This window comes from Atractosteus spatula (assembly GCF_055471065.1).
Source record: "Atractosteus spatula isolate fAtrSpa1 chromosome 10 unlocalized genomic scaffold, fAtrSpa1.hap1 SUPER_10_unloc_5, whole genome shotgun sequence".
NCBI lineage: Eukaryota > Metazoa > Chordata > Actinopteri > Semionotiformes > Lepisosteidae > Atractosteus > Atractosteus spatula.
Window position 1 is genome coordinate 254,368 of NW_028296625.1, and position 19,967 is coordinate 274,334.

Consider the following 19,967-nt stretch of genomic DNA (forward strand, 5'->3'; position numbering starts at 1 on the left):
AGAGTTCTCACTCAACAGAAGATTGCGATGTGAGCACAGTAATATAAGACACCTGGAGATGCCGGGGATTGAACCCGGGACCTCATACATGCGAAGCATGCGCTCTGCCACTGAACTACATCCCCTAGGCTGCCGATGGTGGAACTGACGTAAAGATGTTCATATGTTTACTGAACACAATCCACCCTTCACGAAGAATGCCTGCAGTTTCCCACTTTCGCGTTTCTTCTACTACAAAGTAAATTAATGGGAATGAAGAAATAAGGAAGGGAAAATAATCGCATCGAAGCTTCCAGAGACTGGGCAAAATGAATAATTTATTTTTATATCCAATCACATGGGCGACGGTGGTTGATTCTTCAACGGGGGGGGTGCGTTTTTCTACCTCCTTACTCGATTGTCTTTCAATTATGTTTTCCTTGAAACCTTTTTGCATCTTTTAAGTGCTTGCGATTAAATTACGCATAGAAAAACACCAGTACAGTTGATGTTCATGGACCGATGCACACAACTCCAGTGATAAAGCCCTGTCTGTAAATATTGTAGAAGAACGTTAAAGGGCGCAACAACGCTCCAACCACGTGAATGGTAACAAGAAGGATCGTGTTCTTATTTAATATGTGCTTTTGAATTGCCTTGTCAATACACACAGGCTTTAGAGATGGACAAATAATTTACAGTGGTGTTTGTAAACAAAGATGGAACATGTTATTTCTATACCAGGAAGAAAGGAGCAGACTCTTAAACTTTAAGAGGCAGAAACAACACCTCATCACAGCTAACACTAATTAAAACGACATCACAACAGAAGAGTGAAGCCTTGAGTGAGTCAAATCAGTTTTTGTTGGTCGTCTGTGTCTTCATAACTTTGTAGGTGAGAGAGAGGATTGCGAAAATGTGCAGGTGCTTCTCAGAAGTGCATTGGTGGTATAGGTTCCTTCAAATAACTGAGCCAGTGCATCCCAAATCTTTTCAAGATGATCTGTGATCCGGTAACACATCTCCTGAAACAAACATTCGAGGTAGGAAGCATGCTCTTAAACACCAAAACACTCAAAAAGGAAGAAGCAGATCTCTGTACACAAGACGGCAGTGCGATCTTAGAATTTCTGAGTTCTTGATGGATTCAGGCTCCTTCTCAGAGGTCCTTGCTCGCCAAATAACTTTGCATCTGAGGAAGAGCACCACGGAATAAAACCCAACTCAACAAGCAAGCGCGTTGGTTGCTCTTGCTCTTAATGCAAGGAGCTGTTTTTTTTTTTCCTCACAATAATCATTATTAACCAGAAACAGCAGCACAGGTAGGTCGCATTTGTGATTATGTCACTTCTCTGCTTCAGCAAGGTCAATAAAAGACTCTGAAAGTAGTAAAGCAAAACTGAACTCAAAATCATATTAGGAATTCTGAGCGATATCTCCATACAGGTAATCCAATAAGAACGTTGAAATATTTGAATATCATCTCTCTGTATATTGCTCTGCTTTTTACCCAGAGTAAAACTATTAGATTGAAGGAATGCTAACTGCTGGGTTAAAATGTATAGTTGTTAATTTGGAGAAATCTATAAACTCGTGATCTTTTATGTTTTAAAAGACAGCACAGGAAAAAACGACAGTGCTTATTATTTTCCGGAGATGGAGCACTGATGACCTATCCGAGCTAATTGATAAAGCCCACCCAGTGGATACACTAGCAGAACGTCAAAGAACATTCACCTTTGTATCCAAAGAAACCACAGGAACAACATCAGGAAGCACAATCAATTCCCCTTTTAAATCTTTCCTGTAAGTTATGCTATGTGAATTCATGAAGTTAATCCTCTGATCTCTTTTGATCATGAACAAAGTATTTCTGATGGAGCGCTTTGTTAAAAGGTTTAATAAGCTTTTCCCCTGCCAACGATTCGGCGCTAAGAATTAAAAGTTTCACAGACAAAAGCAGCTCACCACCACAGCCAATATTAAATGTGCTTTCCGGAACACTATCATGTGCACTGCCTCAAAAGTGATCTCGGCAGACGTTGTTCCCTACATAAAGCTGAACATGCCAAAGAGAATTTCTGTTGAGAAAACAAAATATTTCTTCTGCCTTGATGTTAAGCTGACAGCCTGTCTTTTAGAAAGTCTATCTCTAAGCACCTCCCGCAGCCTAACAAAAAGCGCTTTTACTGATCTTATTGCAGGTCTGAAAACACTAACATTTGGCAGCAGTGGGATTCAAACCCACACCCCAAGAGAGACTGGAGCCTAAAATCCAGCACATTAGACCACTCGGCCACACTACTGTCCTCCATCCCCATCTTTCTCACATTGCTGGCTTGGACTGGGGGGCTTCAGCTCTTGTCGTCCGATCTAATGATATCATGACATGTGGAAGTGACTGCACCTTCATCTTCCGAAATGCTTTCAATAGCACAAACGCTACTTTCACCGGCACAAACGTAGCAATAACAAAGGAGGTGGGATTCATCCTTTGTGCTGTTTGTAGGGGTGCAACTCTACGGTGATGCAAGAACAAAAATCAAAATCCTTTGCTACTACTGTTGCTTTTTTCATAGTTTCTTCAAATCCTTCATTTGAACGTCGATTTTGAAGGATATTGATGATAATACCACATAAATTGTGGTTTTCTTGTGATTGCCAATTTTATTCAAATACCAGCCTTTTTTACAGTTCCTTCTGTGTTTCACAAGGTGTAATAGCCCCCCTCGCATCCTCAGCTAACATATTTTAAAATTACAATAGATTATACAGCATGCATGTTTACATTTATATTAAAATTAAAGTTAATAAACCAGAATACATACAGTGCTATCCCAATAATTCTTGCCAGGTTCTCCAACAAATCTGCTGAGGGTGCAACAGGAGTATAAATGAATTTTCCCGCCAGCCATTCAAAGACCAAATTCCATGAGTGAACATTATTTTCTCAGACGTTGCCGGCATTGGACTTTGCCGGTGGTATTGAATTATGTCCACAACTGTTGTAGTAGTTCCTTCTTGAAGTTCGACATGTGCAAAGCACTCGTAATATCATAGGTGTTAAAGTTTCGCTGAGTCTAATCGACGTAATTGAAGCCGTTTTGTTATTCTGTTGTAAAAGCCGAAACCCGAAACAATAGTAGTGTTAAGAGGAAATGCCTCCTAACAGCTGACAAGCGCTCCTAGTTAGTGTCATGGTGTGTATCCCTGCCTATCATTGGGAGACGGGTAGCTTTTTTACACTCAGATTCCAATCTTCAATGCTTTGTGTGAGAGCTTACATGACTTTCCTTTTCTCACATTTTCTGACAACTATTCCAAAGGGGCACCCTGTCAATTCCGAATACTTTTCAAAAATCTGCCTGCATGTTTGATTATTGTCATTTCATTTCGAAAAAGTTCAATATTGATCATAACTAAAGAAAATAATGATCACGAACAAAAAAGGGATAAAGATGCAAGTCGATCTTGAATCACAGCTGGGTGACACGTGCTTCTGTTCTGATATGGTTGTACGAGAAACAGGAGGAATCGCCAATCTCCTATAGAACATGAGTTGAATCAGGAGTGAGACATTTCGTATACTCGTGCATATGTCAACGCCTGACCTACATCGTAAAACTAACATTAAGTTGTCAGAGACATTCATTTATATACAAACAAGAGACAGACCAAGTAATAATTCTACATTAGTTCAGGTGGGTAAACCTGAACTAACTAATAAACGTATTAATAATTCTACATTAACGTGTCCTACACTGATCAGACTAATTGACATGGTCTGATTCAGAGCCTGTGCAGCTCGTGCTAATTACAGCAATGACAGTTCTGAACCCTCATCACCGAACTGAGCACAAGTTCAGCTGTTCTCCAGTTTTGTTACACATGTTTTTTTTATTGCAATTGAGTTCAGAGCTGGAGCTGATCTCCAGACAGTACAGTGTTTTGGGTAAGTTGTCGAAATTCGCATGAGGCTGCAGACAACTTACCCAAAGTGTTTTCTATAGCTTTCAGGTGCAGTTCATTTATATAAAAGAATGTAAGTGTTACGAGTTCGGTAATAGGGACCGAACTAGTGAGTGAACCCACTTGCAAGAGCGAACAAAGCCAAGTCGTAAACCGAAAGCAAACCGTAATCGTAGGAACGAGCCGAGAGTCCAGGGGGAGCAAGATATCCGAAAGGGAACGTGTACCGAAGCCGAAGTGCGATCCGAAGTCGTAGTCCGTAGAGCAATCCGAGAATCCAGAGGAAGCCAGTAATCCAAGACAGAGCGAAAGTACCAATCCAAGCCGAGATCCGAAAAGCCGAAGTCCAAAGGGAAAAACCGTAAGCCGAAATCCAAGACAAACACAGAGTAGAAGAAGCGCAACCAGGAAGCTCGATAGGGAAAACCAATACTGAGCAACGAGGTAGGGAAGGACAGGTGTTTAAGTAGGATGAGACGGGGGTGTGGTGGTGAAAGGGAAAAACTGATAGGTGAACTGATGGATAGGGGCTACACCTACTTCTGCCTCCTCCGTTGCCGAGAGGCAGGGATCGTAACAGTAAGTGGTATAAACTCAACAAGCCAGACGGCAGTCCAATCTATAATTTTCTGACGCGAGGCTTGACGCGTTATTCATTACGCCACTGACCCTGCAATTATAGTACTAAAAAAAACACGTTTTCTACATTTATGTCTGTTTAAAAATCACTCTAAAAAAGACAAAGGGTTTGTGTGTCGCGCTAAAATTCCGCTTCATTTCGAATGCAAATAAAAACCGTTTTGTTTCAAGAAATCATAAATTTGTCACACCCTTCATACTATACTTCTCTCTTGTATTAGTAAAGCATTTTGATTTAAACTGAACAATATATGAAAGGTTTCATCTATACACTTACACATAATAAGTATACGAATAAATACTCGGAACAAGCCGCAGCTCAGGTATTAGAGAGATTTAAAATCGGATCGGAGGATTTAGAGTCCAGACTGCAAACCAACAGCTGACACAGGTCTTTTATAGAACCGTTTTGATTTCCTCTACTTTGTCCCCGTGACGTCATTGTCCTGCTCGCAGCCGAGCGCGACACACGTCTGGTTTCTGTTGCTGGGCGCACACCCTGCGGTCCATGCGGGTCCTGATACGCCAGTACAATGACGGGAACACTAAACTGTAAACAGGTGCCGTCCTTCGGCTGAGACGTAAAACCGAGGTCCTGACTCTCTGTGATCATTCAGGAGAATGGTGGTGGTGGAGGGGAGTCCCCATTACCTGTAAAGCGCATTAAGTGGAGTATCCAGAACAGCGCTATATAAGTGTAAGCAATAATAATAATTATTATTATTATTATGTAAAATGCAATAAAAAATAAAAAATATCAAACTTTGATTCAAAATAGATTAATGTAAAAACTGATAAAGCTAATGCTTTTTCAGGGCTATATCTACTTTTTTTTTTTAAAAAAGCGAAGTCTGTCGCGATTGTGAAAGTTAGAGAATGTGTACCAGCGCCTTCATATCGCGAGCGTCAATCTCGCCCGTAGCTGCGAGAAGGTTAAAAGCGCCCGAGTGAGCTGTCTTTCGTCAAAGTAATTGCCGGAGCAGTAGGACGCAGAGCACCATCCAGCAGCTGTAGACGGTGTTCGGGGAAAAGCTAATTCTGTTTTTAGCACAGGGAGTGAGAATGAGCTCAGTCCGGCTCCCAGCACAATCCATCCTGGTTTGGTTACAGTGCGTCTGAGGCTCTTTGGATCGTAACATAAAAAAACAATTGCTCACATCTTGTGACTTCCACGACAGGAAGGAAAGATATCACTTAAAAAAATCAGAACTGAAGATTTGGATCCTGGGCCTCAATTTGATCAAATTATTAAAATAATAATTATCAAAATATCAGATTGTGTTTCTGCAACATTTCGTGCACAGTACGCCATTTTTATCTAAAACAGTCACAGCGAGGGTTTACACGCAGTGTGGGGTATTTTCCCCTTTTATATTTTTGCCACTTTATATCGAACCTGTTATACTCCCAGAAGGGCACAGTAGCTTGTACTTAATAAAAATGTACAATTCACCGCTGGTATAAACATATGTGTGCCGTGTTTGCTTTTGTAAGCATTTGTTTAAAAAATAAGTTCACAATACGATAAAAACACAGAAAGCACAAACTTTATAATACAACGATACAAAATCAATACCAAATCATTATGCCAATTAAGTAACTATCCTTTGAAAACAGAGAACACCTTTATATCTACAAAAAAACTTGACATTTGTATGTATTTTTGAATTACAACGCATGCAGTGTAGTCCCTTAATTCAAAGATCAGATCTTGGCCAAAACAAGACAATCAAACGTGGGCTGAATTCGGAACAGGAGCCTCTGCTTCGTCGTTTATTGAGCTTTTGATCAATGTCTGAATGAAACAGATTCACTTTTTTATCTCTTTGGTTAAAGTACAGAAAAGCACCTTCCTTCGCACCAGAATCGAACCAGCAACCTAAGAGTTGCCACTGATTCTACTACACTCTTCTTCTATACCAACTGAGCTATCGAAGGAATGTCAGTGATTGCTCTCTGGCACATGCTGCCCAATGTAGTGAAATGTTCCGGGTGATTTAAATCCCACTCCGACATCAAGTTTCCAACTCGTTTCCTTAGTCTTGTTTACCTTGAATTTAAGCCACGAACCAGGGTTCTACTGTATAAACTTCCAGGGATATTACAAAATATTTGATGGGGCATCAATCATTCCAGGCGGAAATTGACTCCTTTTTTTCTCGAGAGATCATATTAAACATTTCATTCGTATCGAGAGGAGGATCACCATGAGCCACAAAACAAACAGTTTCTTTCTGTCTTTATTATAAAGTAGCGTTTGTGCTACATTAATAACATTTTCGTGGAAATAAAGAAGTTGTAAATTTTAAAATTTATATTTGAATCGAAATGTGGTTTTGAGTTAAATATTAGCGTGTTCATGTAATTAGTTTGTGTTTGTCATTACTATATATATATTGCCATGTTACTAGAATTTGTAACTGAAGTTTACTAGTTGTGTTTTTTTATGATGATTAGACATTTGTTGATTACAATATTGTATATAATCTATAATTTGAACTACATATTTTTCAGGTGTGAATAATTGTATATTTTAAGAATACATTTCTAAAATAAATCATTGGCTTTATTTACTAGTTTCTACACCTATAAAAATCTTTCTTTGATGTATAATAGACCTTTAACTATATATGTATTATAGTCTTCTAAATTTATCCGTATAATAGAACTCCAACCATTTATGTATAATAAACATATAATCATAGATGTCTAATTGACGTATAACGATATACGTATATTAGAATTTCATTCTAGACCAGTTACGGAGCACATTTACACGTCTAAGGTATGCGTTTAATAGTCGTATATTCTACATCTTTTGCCCACTGGGGTGTGCCGATTTTAACTTAGCAAACCAAGATACACATTTTCTAATGAAGCCTTAATTAAAAGACAGTTTGTTTCTCGAAAGCGTGTTATGTAAAAAAAAGAGAAAAACGAAAATATATGGATGACAATCTTTCAAAGCTGAAGATTTTACTTTTGAAAAATTGACATTTTATGTATGCAGATGCATTCGCTGGTTTTAGTACTTTGCTGTACTTCCTGAATCATTTTCAGTATTATAAAGTGGGTGTAGATTTTTCTTTCAGGTTAGGACGCGAGTGTGTACATGTGTTTGATTTTCGTTTTACTGATTCTCATTGAAGATTTGGGAATTAACGACGAAAGAATCAGTTGCCTCGGAAAGCAGAAGGTTTGGTTCTCAACGATATTGAAGACACGCCCATGTAGAGCAGCGGGTGATGTTTTGTACTATAAAAGACCAAGTGCTCAAAGTGACGTCTGCGTTTACCGTTTAGACTTTTCATCTTGGGCGCACTTTTAGAAAGCAAAGATAGAGCAGTTGTGTTGAATCACCCCATAGCAGAGTGGCGCAGCGGAAGCGTGCTAGGCCCATAACCCAGAGGTCGATGGATCGAAACCATCCTCTGCTATGTACACTTTATGCACGATTGATAAGGACACCATCAATTTAATGAAGTGCATTAAAACTGTTTTTTTCTCTTGTGTGTATGCAAGCTTTACACTTAAGGTACTCTTTCATCTTTACCAATAGCAGATGCCCAAGTGTATCTTTGGTTGTTCTGCGATCTTTCATAGCTTCCTCAATTCCTTCAAATGAACATCCATATCAAAGCAATTATGTATATATATTACAATTAAGGTACATATTAAAAATATCAACGCACATTTGTATAATGCTCATTTAATAATGATTGTCAAGGATTGTCAGGTTCTCCAACAAATCTGTGTACTAATTTTAAAATATTTTTGCTAAAGATACAACGGGTGTATAAATGAATTCTCCCAACAGCCAGTTAAAGAAAAATTCCACACGTGAATATGGTTTTCTTGGACATTGACTTAGGTACTTAATTGTTTACTTGTTGTAGTTGCACACGAGTAAAATACGAAGATTTCCTGCAACATTCAAGAGGGTTTGCAAAGAAATCCCTTCAATTTTTAGCGGAGATTATGTTTAAATCATCACAATCTGAAGCGCATCCCTGAGTGCGTTTGACCCACCAGCGCTTTGTTTAACAGCTGCACAAGGACACATTCCCGTTGCTTTTCACAAATCACTGGCATTTTTTGCAGCATTTTTTCTGTCCTGAGAAGCAAGATTTGTATTTTATCTTTCAGAAATTGTATGAATTTCTTGAAGTTCAGAAACAACTTGTTCCAGTAAAGAAATGAACACTTGCTTCAAAGTAAATCAAGACGTATGTGTCTCTTGCTGTATGTGCTCTTATCTGTCCATCTCTCTCTCCTCTTCTCTCACTCTGGCAGTCTGTGCAGAGTATCTGAAGGAGATGTAAAACCACTTGGAAAAGAAGAAAAATTCTCAGGAAAATTCTCAGGCAGAATAAAAAATCATTATTCTCTTCTCAGTCAGAATCACAGCTCAGACAGGATCTCAACGCCGTACTGCTCTCTATCCTCACAATCCAGAACCAGAAGATATTCAGACAATCAGTGCTGCTATATGAACAATATCAGACAGAACAGCCTGGACTCATGTCACATTTCCCCCTTTTATCCTTCCTCCCAGCCCTCTTAGAGACATAAAAGAGCTCCTGGTTCTCCTCTCTGTGAACTGGGCTCAGGGGTCACTGATCTGGCAGTTGGGGGTTCTGATCCAGGTCGAAAGCAAGATGGTTCTATTAACGCTTTCCAGGACTTCCAGCCCTTCAGTATTACTTTCTTTACTGTATGTCAGCCTCCCAAAATGTTTATAAATGTTTTATAACACATATGACTGTGGAATTATCTTATTATTTATATATAGTATTTATGTAATAAACACCAATAGTGACACTATGATCAGTATATTGATTATTTGTAGCCGATGGTCCGATGGTCGTGTCTACAATAGTGACCATTTGACCAGTCTGTAGCTCTGAGCAGTGGGACTCAGATCACACAGATGACCTGTCTGTGTGTGATTCCATACCAGTCCTGGGATTCAGCTACTCTCACAAATGTCTCATAGACCGTCTTATAAATTTACAATTAGATGAAGACATGTAACAGTTTTACAGATAATTTTAATAATCAGACAGCAGTTTTGGCAGTGGATATATCTCCACATGGGAGAAAGAAACTGAAATATATGTGCTCACTGTAAAGTAGGAAGAGGTGGTCAGACAAGCAAAACAACTTTGCAGATAATGTGAAGTGACATTGTTTTGTGTCAATCTGCTCACAGATTTCACTTCATGTGCCTTAAGCTGTGCAATTTGTATGGTTGTTGAATGAGATTGATTTCTTCACAAGCCCAGTCAATTGCCAGTGGAGAGCTTGCCGACGCACACCTTCATGAAGACTTTCTTTAAGATTTCATTGTCACGTCGCCTCCTTTGCATATATTAGTAGCTCCGACACTAAGAGAAAGGATGAGAAATGGCGTTTATCATGCGATTGCAGTGTTTGTTTGACTGAGGATCCTTGTGTGCTGAACTGGCCTCTGGAGAAATGTAGTGCAGTAAAACAGAAGGTTTGTGTCACTCAAGATTGTTACAGAACAGAACAATACAATTACAATACTTTTATAAGAGTAAATATTACTGGTGCATCACAGTTCTTATAATGGTGAAAACAGGAGCACCTTCTCTACATTTTTGACTGAAGTATTTAAACGGAAAGTAATACTATCACTATGCAATTCATAAATGCAATTGAGCTCCTCTAAATGTTCTAGTCTGATGAAACAATGTATGGAATTAGGTGACAATATCGGAATTCATTCAAATGCACAAAATTAATTTTCAGCAACAAAAAAAGTGCTCGGAAATATTTTACAAGAATGAAACCTTACATTCACCTAAATAAACATTCACCCTCTACATTAGCAGAGAACAGTAGGACAGAAGGTTAGTGTCACTAACTGCGTCAGAGAGGCCGATCTCTTCTCCCTCATTATGCAGGCTTACCCACTCATGATGAACTGTCCTCCAGCGATACTCAGCTGCCATCATCGACTCAGACATGACGTTCATGTACATATTATATCCTAATATGGCACTGCGTTACAATAATTTGATCAAAACAACTGGTGAAAAAATAATAATCAAATATTTCTTTCCTTCTTTTAGTAAAGATAAAGACTTTGTCCAAAAAAGAAGCATTTATACCTTTCCTCTCCTACCAGCCCTTACAAGTCACCCAGTTTTTAATTTAGAGCTGGATTAAAGCTCTAGTCTCTTTGGGGGTGTGAGTTGGAATCCCACTGCTGCCAAATATCTCCAACTATCTCAGTGTTAAGAAGCAAAAAACACACATTTGCTGCAGAAGGAACAGGAGAATTTGTGCCATTCAGCCTTATAGCTTTCATTTCTCATGCTCATTTTTAGATGCTTGTGATCGAGTCTATGATTCTTATGAGTGTGCCCTCCATAAAGGTAGCAGATATAACGTGCCAAGTTTTCAGAGAATCGCATTAAATACAGGTCTGAAGAAGGTGACAAAGTGTCCGCTAGGCAGTTCAGTGATTTCAACGGTGTTCTCTGTTGTTTAGGTCCAGAATGACACCCGTTACAACCAGGAAACACACAGTGTCAGGCATCAAAAAGACTTCCCAAAACCCTGATCCTCTCCTTGATCCGGTGATGGCATCCAGACATTTCCTGCAACAAAGCCAGGATACGGTCTTCAACAACACGAGTGAAAGGCTAATTCCCAACCTTTGCAATCCTTTGCAAAGAAGGACCGCATGTCCTCAGTGTTAAATGCACTGTTCATCATTATTAATCATAATAATAATAATCTTTACATTATATAGTGCCTTTAAAGGTGGCTTTCCAAAGCGCTTTACAGAATGAAACCAATAAAGTTAAAAAAATACACAAGATAAGCAGGATGAGAATACACAGTTAGAGGAGACAATAGATGGTGGTATTAAATACAGTAGGAACAGAGGGGTAAAGAATAGTTCATTAAAGGCTCTTCTAAAGAAGAGGGTTTTGAGTCTGGATTTGAAGGAGTTTAGAGAAGGTGACTCTCTGATATCCTTGGGAATAAAGATCCAGAGCTTTGGGGCAAAACAGGAGAAGGCCCTGTCACCCATAGAGTGTAGATGGACTGGGGGACAGATAGGAGACCAGAATTAGAAGAGTGAAGGTTGTGAGGTGGGGAGTAGGGCGATAACCCAGACAGGTACTGAGGTGCCAAGCCATGGAGAGCCTTATAGATGAGCATGAGGATTTTGAAGTTGACAGGAAGCCAGTACAAGGAGTCCAGGACAGGAGTAATGTGATCACAGTCCAGTGCTAATTTCTTTCTTGTGGCTGCTGGTTCATTTTCAACTGTGGACTCTTAAGAAGTCCTTTATTTGACTTGATCAACACTAATCCCTAGAGGATTTTGAAAGGTTGAATCAAAATGTTACATGACTCTGGTGGGACTCGAACCCACAACCTTTGAATGACTTCATTCTATCAAGGCCTAAAAGTCCAATGTGCTCCATTGCGCCACAGAGCCAACCAATATGTAACTATATAAAACAGCTACAGAAAGCTGTAACTCATGCTTCTCCCATTGTCTTTAAATTAAGCTCCATAAATATTGACAATGAGTGGCCTGTTGTCTACGAATAGATACCGCTGGGATTCGCACCCAGGGTCTCCTGGTTTTTAGTGAGGCATCTTAACCAGCTAAGCCACGGTGCCAAACCTGCTAAATGTTATCCACAACTTCAAACACCTGTGAGAAACGGGCAACTGCAGTGTTACGCCTGCTGGCTCAACAGATAATCCTTTTCGAACTTTAAGGAGAGGATTTCTTTGTCAATTCAATTAAACATTTTAGAAATGCTGAACGATTGATGTGTTTCACGGGCAGAAATATTTTATCGTTACGTACTTTTTCTGTGCAGTTAGTTCTCCTTCAACTCCGCCCAACAACAGAGGTCGTTTTTAATACAGGAGTAAAGGCACATTGCACATCAGCAAAACATCATGTACAGGTTTAGGGAGAGTGACATCAGTGATTGGAAGGTTGGAAGTTTCGGGTCACTTTTTTATTATAGATTCAAGCAACCCTGAATACCTTTTCAAGAAACATTTCAGAATCCCAGTCACGTCCAGTATGATTGCTACACAGGTCTACAGTATACAATCAGAATACTGTTTGTGCATTATATAAAACACACCGCCCAAAGCATTTCTAAAACAGGAATTACATGTTCCTGAATGCGCCCTCCTTTATAAATAAAATAAAGGGTCTGAAGCCTGCTCCAAAGAAGCACTATATTCAGAGCTGACAAAGATGTGATAGGAAACATCTCGGAAAACGAAGATGCAGTCATTTCCACGCGTTGCACAACAAGAGCTGAACCCACCCGACGTTCTCCAAAAGAGTAAGGTGTTGGGAGTGTGGCTGGGTGGTCTAAGTGCTGGGTTTGTGCTCCATTTTCTTCGCTGGGTTAGGTTTGAATCTTGCCGCTGCTAAGTGTTGGTGGGTTAAGACCTTCCTTCTATTGCGACTTCAATGGGTAAAAGCTTTGCTTGACAATCTGTCGAGAGACTGAACTAGGTGTTTCAAGATAGTCTTTGTCAGCTTAACATCAAGGCATGAAAAAGCCTCATTTTGTGTTCTCAACAGCAATGCTCTTTGGTCCCTTCAGCATTATGCAGGAAACAACATCTGCCGTGATCACTTTTGAGTCAGTGTGAATCGTAGTGTGCCGCAATTGTTTTTAAAATTGGTTCTGTAGGCATGGTGCATTTGTCTGTGAAACTTGAATGCTGTGCTTTTTCATGCAGAATCATCGGCAGGAGCAAAGCTTATTCAATCTTTGCGCACAGAGCTCCATCAGAAATACTTTGTCCAAGTTTTGAAGAGATTGTGGGATTCTCTGCACACGTTCACATCTCGTACCTCAGACAACTCCACCATTCGATGGGAAATTGATTCTGCTTCTTGCAGTTGTTCCTGTGGTTGCAGTAGTTACAAAGTTGCACTTTCCTCCACCTTCTGCTATAGTATTCACTGGGTGAGCTTCATCATTTGGCTCAGAAAGGTCAACTGTGCTTCGGAAAAAATCAGCTGCAGTGTCGTTATTTTGTCGGTGAGTATGGCTGTCTTTTAAAGCACATGAAAAACACGAGTTTGTGGATTTCTCGAAATAGCAATGAATTCAGTTGTGCAGTGCTTTACTGCTTTCAGAGGGTCTTTTATCGACGCTGCTATAGTAGCACAACCATTTGTGCTGGCTGTTTCACTAAGTATTAAGCTTTTTCAACAATCACATGATTTTAACTAATTTAACATCATCTCCAGGAGAGCACCTCGCACTGCTCACTGAGCTGATGTACAGTATGTGCCCATTTCTCAAAAATTAAATATCATCTGAACTGATTTTTTCTATTTTAAATGCTTTCCTATTCTTTTAATATTTCAGTTAAATCTTGAAGTACTTTCCATTGATATTAATCCTAGTCCCGATGAACGATTCTGGGACATGGTGTACCTTGAATAATGTTCTTATAGGTTTCAGTTTGGAAAAGTGCGCTCTCCAGAAGCTACCGAAACCTCTAATGGTCGCACAAAGCTTAATGCAATAGCAACGTTTGGGGTTGAAAAAGAATATTACTTGCTATGAATACGAACACTGTTACAGGAGGCGCATAAGAACTATTTTAGCTCAGATCATCAATTTATCTTACATTTCTACTCCATTAATATCGCTATTGAGTGCTAAAGGTAGGTCCTGGCAATACTTCATGAGATCTTCTTAAGAAAACTTAAAAAAATATATTTCCAGTGCTGAAAAAAAAGTAAAAAATACCGATTATGTGCAACTGATAAAATCTCTCTTCCAGGGATGTTGTAGCCACATGCAAATGACTTTATCAGCTTTAAAAGTTTCTTTTGCATTTATAAGACGATCAGCATGAGTAGTATAAAGCGACACCTTTCTTCAAACTTTTGACAGGTACCACGCCCCCTTTTCCAGCCAATGGTCGTCCGCGGTGGTTACTGTCCTGCCCCCTTGCCAGCCAATGGCGTGTTGTTATTTGTGCATGTCCCGCCCCCTCAGGAGCCAATGGTGTGGGTCGGAACTCCCGCCTCCCCCCGGCCGGTCGGTCCGGAGCCTCAGGGTCCCAAAGCCCCAAGGCGGCGCATCCCTCGCTTTAGGTGTGTGAAAGTGTGTATTGGTTTGGAAGGGGACCATGTCTGCCGCGGGGTTGAGTGCGCTCTATTATAACCCTAGGAAATCGGGTAGTTACGGCGGCGCGGGGATTCTGGTGCGGGCCGCGAGATCCCGGGGTGTGAGCGGCACCAGCCGCGGCCGGGTGGTCGAGTGGTTGTCCGGCCAGGCTGCTTATACGCTGCACAAGCCGTCTCTCAAAAGCAGCAGGGGTGTAAGCACACACACAAACACTGACTGCGTAAAGTCTCACGGACAAACACCATGTGAAATGTGAACCGCTTTATTTCAACAGGGGGTTTTCAAACACAGAAACAGCGCAGCAGCACTTTTTACACAAGTTACAGACTCCAGTTTGCAAGTATGTGAAATGTGAACCGCTTTATTTCAACAGGGGGTTTTCAAACACAGAAACGGCGCAGCAGCACTTTTTACACAAGGTACGGACTCCAGTTTGCAAGTATGTGAAATGTGAACCGCTTTATTTCAACTGGGGGTTTTCAAACACTGAAACAACGCAGCACACATGCGTTACCGGCTCCTGTTTGCATTCAACAATTAAATGTTGGTGCGGAAAATTAGTTTGTTACACGTAACCACCACCCCAACATTGCTGAGAAACTTTGCGGCATCTGAAAAAGCATTCATAACCCCCTTCCGCTCCCCGTGTCTAAAGCCATGCGAATCACACTGGGCGATCCGATCTAGCAGGGCAAAAAAATTTGCCTGCGTAATCAGTGGGATGGTGTTACCACAGGTTCTGTGCAAAACATGCTGTATTTTGGAATACACACTGTAGAAAACCCAGGCTTCCTTTTCTGATCTGAAAACATCATATCTGCAATAATTTCACTCAAGTTCTTGACATACACATGTAGCGGTAATGCTTGTTAATAAGACAGAATTAAGCGTTGGTATGCTGTCCTAAAGGAGGCCCCATCTCACCCTCCATCTCTGTGGTGCAGCCACAGAGAAGGAATTCATGCAGGCTGATTTAAGATGTTTTCTTTTGATAAGAAACAAGCTCCCAGATGGGGATGCAATTAGCTAAGCCTGGCTATCATGATCAATGGTCATCCATTGGCGCCTATCAGTCTAGGGAGTGCCGAATGGACATCTGGACTGCATTCCTAAGTGTCAAGAGTAAGTGACTCATATCTCACCTTGACCAACCAATCAGGGACTGGCAGGGCGTGGTAATACCACGTGGGTCTACAATGCCCGCCAAACTCTCAACCAATCAGCACACATCTGGGTCTTGATCAAAAAGGGAGCGCAAGCTCAGTTCTGAGCTCTCCTTGGCCATTTTCGCGCATCCTCAGAGACAATCACGTGACAACTGCTGTTGTCTGCAAAAGGACTTGGACTTTGTTCTAAGCGCGAGGCCGAGGATCCCGTACGTACTCAGAATTCTACCAACGTGAATGCTCCGCTTGATCAACGGCAGCCTACAGTTGGACCCTCGTCGACAACCTGAATAGCTTATTCAGAAGCAGCGCTGGACCGGGAACGAACCAGTTTCTTCCCAGGCAAAAGAGTGACTTGTGAAGACTCGCGGTCACACTCTGTGCATAGAGACTTTCTACAAGCCAGCCGGACTGCTGGTAGATCCCCTTGGAGTAACGATTGCCCTGCGCGCCGCTGTTAGATTTCTCCGCCCGTCCTACTCCGAGCTGCACCTCGACAGGTTGGCCGGTAGCCAGAGGACACCGGGACAACGCCCATTGGACAACCGCTGGAACAGAGGCTGCAACAGAGCCTGTCAGCTGGTTTGGTGTTCGTGCCAGGAAATTCCAAATCCAAACACAGTGGATAAGTAAACCCCATGTTCTACATTGCGTCTCGAGAATTCAATTGTACCTCAACACAAGTTGTTATCAATTTAATTCATGAGTAATGTATTTACTTCCGAGTTTAGAGTAACAGTGGGTAATAACACTGATTAGCGATTTGGTAACCGAACGATATATATTGACATATATTCTCTGTTGTGTATCTCTTTGTGTTTGCATCTCTTCGAGATTATATACCTTGTATATTGATAACCCTCACAGTAAGGTCTGCCGCTCGTATCCAGGCAGACTAGTATATGTTTGGTGCACAGTTTATATTAATAAATGTATCACGTGTATTGAACCCGTGTGTGTGCGTTGTTAGTTGTTCTGACGATTGATTTTCTAAAAGCCCCAACGAACAACCTCGTGATTACTGCTACAATTAATAATTGTCTCAGTAACCCATCAAACCACTACATTTAATGGCGTCCCTGGGTGGGCGAGTTTAGAATGAAATGAGAATCAATCACACAGAATAACTGATATTGCTGTGAGTTCAAGTTCAGCACAGCACCGCGGCTTCTATACGCGAATACCGGGTGTGCTGATAACTGCGTAAAGAGATCCCCCTGTTTTCTAGCGTTTAGTGTAACGCGTGCTGATTGGAAATCCATCTGCTCGGGTGTTTAGATTCCATACTGTATTTTGGTAAAAGGAAAAAAAAGTAATACTCTTAAAGTTTCTCTGACGTAATGACAATGGCTGCTAAAATGTCTGAAGTGGAGTCACTTATAAGTACTATTTCTAGCGACGACAATCCTGGTTACTGGAGTGGTATCGAAAAGTTGAACTTTGATGATATTGAGAAGCTGCAAGTAGATTTAGTAGCTAAGGTAGCGAACCAGCTTAACACAGGAGGGTCCGTGAACGCAGTTCAGGTCCTATCTAGTTTCGCCTTAAATCTAGCTAAACAGCTGGAACTGTCTTTGTCCGAGCTGACAAAGTTTCAAAAGCTTCAGGGAAAGCTAGAAAGATATAAGGCGGAGCGAGTTGAGTTGTTGGATATAATCAGAGAAAAGAGAGTGAAAAATGAGGAAAGTGAAGACAGACTCAGGGAAGTTTTAGGTAAATTAGATGACCTGTCTGCTAGAGAAACTGCGGCTGAGGTAGCTAGGAGAGACCTGGAAGCGAGCTTGAAAGAAAAAGAAAAAGAAATTGAGAGTTTAAATGAGCTTAGCCAGAAAAGGCAAAAGGAGTTAGATGCTGCCGTACTGGAAGCAAAACAGGCTAGATTCCACTTGCAGGCCAGCCCACCTAGCAGCCCGGAGCGCTCACCCAGCGCGCCGTGAGGAGGTTTCTCCCAGCCAGGGTCTGTGGTCGGATCGGCATGGGGGAGATCGCCGAGTCCTGCGCAAGACGCAAGGGCGATGCAATTCAGGCATAGACCCCCTGCTCCTGATCACGGCCATCCCCCTGCCCGCGGAGAAACCGTAAAAATTAACCTCCACTCCCCGAGGCAGTTAGCCAAAGATGTAGAAAGGTTTGACCTATCAGTGTCAGGGAATAATGTGGAAACCTACATCAATGAGCTGAGATATACTTTGCAGTTTATGCCCGGAGCGTCCGAACAGGAAAAGGCTATGTTAGTAAGGAAAACTACCAGCCGAGCGGTACACGAGTGGATGTCTAGACAAGGACCGGAGGTCTGTAATAGCTTTGAGGAGCTGTGTCAGGCAGTGATCGGAGAATTTTCGGCTTTTATCGATCCCATAGCTGCCGTGGCCGCTGCGCACCATATTAAGCACGAAAAAGCTGAAGCCCCTCGCGACTATTATGAGAGGCTTAGGCGCACTTATTTTGCAGTGCGGAATGAAGAGGGTTGCGAAGAGAACGTGAATTTCAAAGGTTTATTCATTGCTAATCTGCATCCCTCAGTCAGGAAAATGATTGTGATGCACACTGATGCAAAAGCGATGAAAATGGCTGACATTAGAAGGTTGGCTCAAAAAGCCTGGGGAGCTGAAGTCTCTGCTTCCTCAGAGCGAAAACCTGCTAAAACGGCCGTGTTCGCCACTAAAGCCAGCAGGGTTGACGACTCGCCTCAGCTCGAGGGAGCTGAGGTTCCTGAGCCCGCTAAGGCCCGGCGCAAAATAGGCAGGCAGGACCGCACTAAGCGTCAGAGCCGCCGTGAGCGCTACGGGGAAGGCAAGGGCACAGGCAGAGCCTATCATAAGGCTGGACGAAGGGAGTTGACTGCAACCCGCCTGGCCAGGCTTGAACAAGCCCTGCTTGAGAGATCAGGACAGGGTAAACCTTCCGCACCGAATGCCGGAAGCGTGAATGAGCTTAGGGGGACCACGCCCCCTCCCACTGGAGGAGGCGGGGATCCATCCCAAACCCCTCCCTCAGTCTATTTGATTGGGTGGAAGGGTTCCTGCCTAGAAGAAGGCTGTGACTCTGAGTTGGGCGCTGACCCCGCCCCTGAAGTCAAAGAAAAGGCAGGCTTCCAACAATTCTTAGGGAATCTCAGCCAGAAAGGCAAAGCAAGGCGTATTTATATCAAGGTTTCTCTTGAAAACGTCTTAGATAGAGAAGCACTGATTGACACTGGGGCTGAAATTAGTTTGATGTCAGCCGATCTACTCAGTGAGCTCAAACGAGTAGCGAAAGGAAAAGGCATCAGACTTAAGGTAGAACCGTGTAAGATAGATATTTCCAGCTATACCCAGGATCATGCCAGGATCAAACACCGAGTGTGGGTGGCACTTGGGTTCGGGCCAATGAACGTGGTGCATCCTGTTTACATCTCTAGGTTTAAAACAGAGCCACTACTCATTGGCAAAGACCTGCTTGACAGGCTGGAGCCTCTGGTGGACTGCCAGCGTGGAAAATTGTGGGCTCAGGTCAAAAACCCTAAGCCTGTTGTACAGCAAAAAGGGGGGTTCAGTGGTTATGCTGTGATCACACAGTGCCCACTGAACACTATAGCTGAGTTGGAGGATCCTCCTGGTTCCTCTGGACGAGAAATAAATGCCTCTTCTTGCTTTCCAAAACTACAGGGAAGTCCTGCCCAGGCCAGCACTCCCACGGTCTCCCAACTACAGGAGCAGTGCTCCGAGCAGCTGCTTGACCCGCCAGGTAAAGCACACCCCTTTTTCATCCCTGAAGAAGAGTGGATCTCCCTGTCCGGTAATGAATGGGAGTCCTTTCTGTGCGCCCTGGTACCTCAGGGGGACCAGGACTACCACCCCATGGTGGTGGGAGGGGTCCAGGTGTCAGAAGTGTGCTGTGGACACGGGTGAACCCAGATGCCCACTCTCTAAGCGGCGACCCCGAGAACATTCGGTCAGGTCAGACGATTCCTCAGGCCTGCCAGGTAGTAAACGAATCGGACCTGATCGTTCCTGCGTCAACAGCAGGGTTTCCAGTACGCCTTGTCCTAAAGAAGGGAC

General features: G+C 42.2%; 1 non-coding gene across 1 annotated transcript; it reads right to left on the reverse strand.

The window, feature by feature from the left end:
* Positions 1-53: 53 nt before the first annotated feature.
* Positions 54-125, reverse strand: trnaa-cgc (transfer RNA alanine (anticodon CGC)). Its single transcript has one exon. It is a non-coding gene; the product is annotated as a tRNA-Ala (tRNA).
* Between the last annotated feature and the right edge of the window lie 19,842 nt (positions 126-19,967).